This window comes from Centruroides vittatus, unplaced genomic scaffold, assembly GCF_030686945.1.
Source record: "Centruroides vittatus isolate TY-2023 unplaced genomic scaffold, ASM3068694v2 contig_549, whole genome shotgun sequence".
Taxonomy (NCBI): domain Eukaryota; kingdom Metazoa; phylum Arthropoda; class Arachnida; order Scorpiones; family Buthidae; genus Centruroides; species Centruroides vittatus.
In genome coordinates this window covers 6,475,936-6,482,666 of record NW_027122325.1, presented here as the reverse complement: position 1 = coordinate 6,482,666, position 6,731 = coordinate 6,475,936, and the positions used below count along the sequence as shown (strand labels likewise).

The following is a 6,731-nucleotide window of genomic DNA, read 5'->3' as shown; positions in this document are numbered from 1 at the left end:
AAAGGTCGAGAGGGTAGGGAGATAGAGTGGGGGTCATGTATCTCGAGAAGGGTAGGACTTAATGAAGATTTTATTCGTTATTAACATTTACACGCTTTTATAAAACTTATCCTAATCTCAAAATTAAGCCTTTTGCCATTTTATAGTAATTAAAAATATAAAAATTTTTATAACAAAATTTGATAACAGATGACACCACACACAATTTTATTTTCGGTTAATAATATAAATGATTTTTTAAATAAAAATTCATAACAGCCGGGAAAATTACTCAACTCTCGTTGCTAAATTTTTTATCTTTCAATTTATTATAGCTTAAACAATTTTAAAACAATACAAAATTAAAATAATATTCCATTCTCAATAAATTAATATATACAGTGAAACCCTAGTTATTACTATTTCCATCAACACACTTCTCGAGTTGCTGATGGTACTAAAATTCCAATTATTGCTCTGAAACTTCAAGTTATTGCTGTTTTCACTTAGTCTTTTTCTAGATCAAAATATGAAATCCTGGATTCTTCGTTTTCTGTTAACTTTGCTCTAATATTTTAAATTACATACTTAAAATTTTATTCTATCTTCAATTAACTAATCGATAAATAAACTTCGGTTTTAAGTCCTGTTAATCAAAATATTGCAACTTATTTCATAATTGCTATAAGAAATTAATTAAACGATTTATTTTAACTTCAATTTCTTGCAACTGAAACATGAAACGTTTACATAAGAAATCAATACTAAAACTAAAAATTTACAGGAAGTGTGGAATTTAAGTGAAAAGATAAATGAAGTCACGTAATTTTTCACCTGCAAAGAACTAATAAGGAACTAAGAACAGCATACAAATACAAGAACAAACGTGGTTGCGATGTAAAATATGAAAAGAAAAGCATTCGTTGTTCTGGTCGTAGTCTGTATTGTTGTAATAGCTTTATGCCCTGAAGGTATGAATCTATAAATATTTTATAATTAATACACATTTTTAAAATTTAATTTTACTAAAATTTGGTATTTCGGATTTTTAAAAGCAAAATATATAAAAGTTATTGCCATTTTACTGAATTAATGATTGATTGTTTTGTAAATGGGAGGCATTATCTCATTAAAGCTCTACGTCAAGGCATAGTTTTACTAAATAAAATAAAATATATTTATTGAAATTCTTATTTTTCGTTTTACTTTATTTTATTTTGAATAATTGATATTATTAGTTGTTGTTATAATTATTTGCAATAGAATCGTCAGAACAAGCGATTGAAAATGTGAATCATCGTCGAGTCAAGCGCTGTTGGGGAGGAGGTGGAGGAGGTGGAGGAGGTGCTGGCGGCGGCGGCGATGGTGGTGGTGGTGGTGGTGGTGGTGAACCTCCCGACTATCCCGAAGGAGGTGAAGGGGCAAGAAAAAGAAGAGCGAGAGGAAGAAGAGGAAGAAGAGGAAGAAAAGGAAGCATGAAGAGAGGAGGAAGAAGAAAAAGCAGTAAGAAAAGAAGTAACTAAAGCAAGAATGGAAAAATTGGTCCAGCTAATCCAAACAATAATTAGGCCTGTAGCACAATTATAACATAAAAATTGAATCTATGGAATCTATATGTATTTTTCAATAAATATAAAAATAAAGACTTGATGCAGCACCTATTTGTAAATTTAATATATTTTGTTAAATCAATTATATTAAAATGTAATAAATAATCATATATTAACTTAGCTAACAAATACGTTATACACTCATAATAAAAGAAAATTGTTTGTTCTGAATGATACACAATCCAACCTCTGAATAGCGACTACTGACAGGAACATAAAAAAGGGGGAACCGTTGTTGGAAAGTGAGCTGAAAATTGAAGAGATAATTTTAAGAATTATTCAAATTCTTCTTAAATTTACCTAAAACGGACCTAGTCCTTGGTCCTAAATTTTTTAACTATAACTGCTGGCATAAAGCCTGTTTCTTCTTTACATATTTTAACGTAAGTCGTAGTATACGATATTGTGTTTTTAGGAGTTCTCGGCACGTTCGAGAAGGATCTTTCTTTATGCAATTCTCTTTTTACATTTCTCTACAATGTTAAACTTAGTTAGTCCTTGATATTCTTAAGAAACAATTTATTTTTTACGTTTGAAAAGCTCGAAGCCAAATTAGCTATCTTATTGATAATGACTAATTTTATACACTGCGTCATTTTAAGGGCAGCTTGTTGAGAGATGAAAAATAAAATTTGCAATGGCAGAGGTTGGGAGTGACCGTTGTTTGGAGGTTATTTTATATGCATTTTTGATCTAATAAAAAAGAAAATTCCTGAAAAAATAGACAGCATAGCCTTCAATAACGGCCAACGTTTAAGGTGGCCATTAATGGAGGTTCGAATGTATTTCATAAATATAAAAAAATTAATAATTATGACGAAAGAATTAAGTTAAGCCAAAAATTTTAAGAATTATACTTTAAAATTGTTCAAAAATAAGAAACATACAGGTATGCAAATCCTGAAGTAAATGTATGAAATGTTAAAGCCACCTGCCTAGAACAAACGGATTTTAGTATAAAAGTTGAAGTACAAAATAAGATTCTTCATTACATGCTTGACTTGAAATGACTGAACGAATACTTCTCCTTTTGATCTTATTGAATATTGTTTCAATAGTATTTACTAATGAAGGTATTTAAATTATATATCTTATTTGTTTAATTTATAATTTTTTGTAAAATAATTGTTTAAAAATTGATACTATTTTGATTAAGTTATTATTCATGTTTAAATAATAATATTTAAAATCATTTACTTTAAAAATAGGCCTGAGTAGTTAAACGTACTGTACTTTTTTTTACTATTATAGCTAAAAGACTTGGTCAATAGAAAGTAGAAACTCTAATTATAGTATTCTGCACTTTTTAAATTTAATTTAAAAATTATATATATATAACTTTCTTTTTCAAACACTTTTATTTAAATTACTTTGTATGCCCTAAAATCTTGCAACTAAAATTTGGAAAGTTTAAGCCTTAGAAGATAGAAGGCTGAAACTTTGAGGACATACCTATATCCGTTAACAATGAATTTTAATATTTCAGGTGGTAGTCTATCTCCACCATCCTCCCCACCCTGGAACCTGATAAACATAACTAAATGTAGAATTTAATCATGATGTGTGCGTGTAAATGCACTGTAGTGATGTATATGGTGGAGTGAGGCCATTCATACCTCACGCTCTCGAAAAATACGATCAAATAAAAGCTTTTTTTGTTTTACTTTTATAAATATATTAAAATTATAATTTAATTAAGCTGATTCAATAAGAAAAACAAAGTAATTTATCTTTAAACTTATAAATTAACCTTTTATTTTCTAGAAATTTTTAAATTTTGTATTTGAAACATTTTATTTCTAATTTAATTTGACTTTATCAGTTTGAATTCTTGATTAATTTCGATCTTCTGTTAATTCTTCTCTGGTGTGCAACGTATTTACTTAGATATCTATACATTAATATATATTCAGTTACATAGATTATAACGATAAAAGTCACTATCACTACCTAAAATCCAGTATGTATAGGAATATAATTACATAATCAATTGTTTAAGTGTTGGCTGCTTGAGTTTTTAAGTTCAATTAATTCACTAACAATTATTTAAAAATTTGTCACACTAATCTTAACATTATATAAATTACAACTTTATCATGTATCTGATTAATTTAATTTGCAAACAAATTCAACGAAGCATAAAGCTTTGTTACATTTGTTCGCTCCAAAGCTATTATGGTTTTTTTTTTTTTTTGGATATTCGAGAAAAATGGGCAAAAAGTTGTAGTTTAATTAGCAATTTCGTCTGAACTTTTTGAAAATGATTTACAATTTGATAGATAATAAACACACATTTAGTATAAAAACATATCGGGACGTCCCTACTCACGGGTATGCAGCCGTGTGAAGACGCTCATTGTTGTCCTCATAAGCAAAGTTTGTCCATCTCTAAACTTTCCATACCATTCCCTCAATCATTCTTTACTCTTTACATTAAATTTAAACCTTACACTACTCGGAATTTCGCTCCAAACTAATTAATTTAGAAAATACATCATGCAGGTATATCTTGTAATATTATCCATATAGATTATTAATCAAACAAGACATTGCATGCTCTTTATAATCTAATTTATCATGTAGCTTCCTTTAAATCCGATGGCATCGTTTGATTACTGTTATATGTTGGTTTGGTTTTTATATATAATTAATTTTAAAATGAATGCTATTGATTTGTATTAAGTATTAATGTATTTTTTTTAGTGATGTAACGAATATTCGGTTACTACCTGGTATTCGGCCTATTCGGCCTATTTTTCACTATTCGGCCGAATACCGAATATTCAAATCACTATTCGGCCGAATACCGAATATTTAATCACTATTCGGCCGAATACCGAATACCTAAAAACAGGAGTAAGAAATAACAAAAACACAGTAAATTAATCATTTTGGTAACTTTTATTAATGCTGAACATTAAACTATAATTATTAAAGTTAATAAGAAATAGCATCTAACTCTAGTATTAAATTATTTCGTAATTAAATAATATTATAGCCTTTATCTAGTCCGATATCTTATGGCATTGATGACGTGTAGGTTAGAATGTATCGGGCATTAATGTTATTGTTTAGTTAATTATGTTATATTCGTATTCGCGTATATTTTAATATGTTTTACGATATTTTAAAATGATTTACAAAACATTTTATTGAAACTTATCGTATTTAATGAAGGAATTATTTATCTATTTCTAGAAGATGAGTAACTAATATATAATTTATTTTATATATAAAGCAAAGAATGAGCATTTCACATTATATGCAAAAGGTAACATTTGAAATCATGTTAATTTTAAAAATATTGACAAAAACAATAGCAACAAAATATCACAAAACTTCACAAATAGAAACCCCCAATAATATATTTGAACTGTTCCACAACTGGGGAGAAACTAGACCATACACAGTATGTATCCACTAAAATATATCCTTAGGGTACTATTCAGTCTACAAATACATAGTAAAAACAAAATTTTAGTGATTAATTAAAGAGTTAAAAAGATCGATTGCAAATAAAATAACTTATAAGTTATAACTTACATCTAAATACCAACAACTACCGAATCATATCGGGCTATTTACGGCTATTACATAAATTATAAACCAATTTGGCACTAGAGGTAGACGTTAGGCTTCATCTCATATTAACTTTAATAATTATAATTTAATTAATTAATTTAAATAATTCAGACCTACTGGAAGAAAAAATCGTAGTGACAGCAGGCCAATAGAGAGCAGGGTGCGCGATCCTTGCCATAATGCGGTTTGCGTGCCAATTTTCGTACGTGCGTTAATCAAGCCGAATAGTTTGGCCGAATATTCGGCTATTCAGCCACGCTCCTAGCCGAATATTCGGTATTCGGCTGAGGCTGAATATACTATTCGTTACATCACTAATTTTTTTCCTATACATGAAAAAAAAACATAAAAAATTTTTATTATTAAAGTAATATTTTTATATATACGACTAGCGCAAATATATTTATATAAATGTATATATTTCCTTATAGACGAAGTGCCGAAATCTATTCAAAATGTAGAACTTTTTCGAGTTAAAAGATACTATGGACCACCACCTGAAGAGCCACCACCCGAAGAACCACCACCCGAAGAAGCACGCAGAAGGCGAAACCGCAGAAGAAGAGCTAGAAACAGAAAAAGAAAGGGGAGAAAAAATACCCGAAAAGGATAAAATAAAAAAATGAGATCAGATGGACCTAACAAAATTGAATCAGAATTTAATTATATGAAATATTTGGAAATTGTAATTTATAAATCATAGAAAAATTCAGATATTTTTGTTATTTTATAAAGTAATACGGGAAATGATAATCTGTTTGTTATTTAAATTGTGTTTAAATTCATTTGTAAATTTAATTAAATTTATTAAACCAAAATTTGTTAAAATTAATTACTCGTATTACTAACAAAAGTATGGATTGTAAGAACTCATCTGTATGTATGAAATTTTCTCAAAATATTTTACTGTAAAAGTGGAAAAATTTAAAGATTTTATTATTTACAACTTAAGTTATATACAACATAGGAAAGTATATTAAATGTTTTAGTTCTGTCATTAAAATTAGAGTTTGCAACCGCTGTAACTGCAGAAAAATTTTAATTATTTTTTCCCTTTTAAACATTTTTGACCGCTGATGAATGAGGCTCGATGGGCGAGGCAACCAGACAACCGTCTCAAGTGGTTGCCTCGTTGCCTCGCACGTCATCCGTCACGTCAGAAATTCTGAGAATTACGTCAAATTTCGTTATTAAATAATAAAATATAATAAGAAAAATTAATATTTCAAAAGTTTCATGCAACATTATTAACCATTTAATCTTTGAAAAGTTCAGTTTGAAAAGTTATTGTCTAATTGGAATTAGACAATAGACAATAAGAAATTTTAGAAGTTGATCTTCGTATGCTATAATTTGCTTGCTTCATTCCTAAGTTTCTTTTAATTGAAATGTTTAAATTGTGTTAAATATATTATAAATATTTATATATGCAGACAGTTGATTGTGATAATATTACGGGAATATTGTTTATATACAGGAAATCGTAATTAATTCGAACTCAGTTAGTTAGAAATACGGCTACTTCGAAATTCGAAGTGAATGCATATGTTAAGGAGTGCT

The 6,731-nt window shown here is 28.3% G+C and overlaps 1 long non-coding RNA gene across 1 annotated transcript; it reads left to right on the top strand.

The window, feature by feature from the left end:
• Window positions 1–2,495: 2,495 nt before the first annotated feature.
• Window positions 2,496–5,756, top strand: LOC136978662 (uncharacterized). Its single transcript, XR_010881265.1, has 2 exons — window positions 2,496–2,662; window positions 5,603–5,756. It is a non-coding gene; the product is annotated as an uncharacterized lncRNA (long non-coding RNA).
• The last annotated feature ends 975 nt before the right edge of the window (window positions 5,757–6,731 follow it).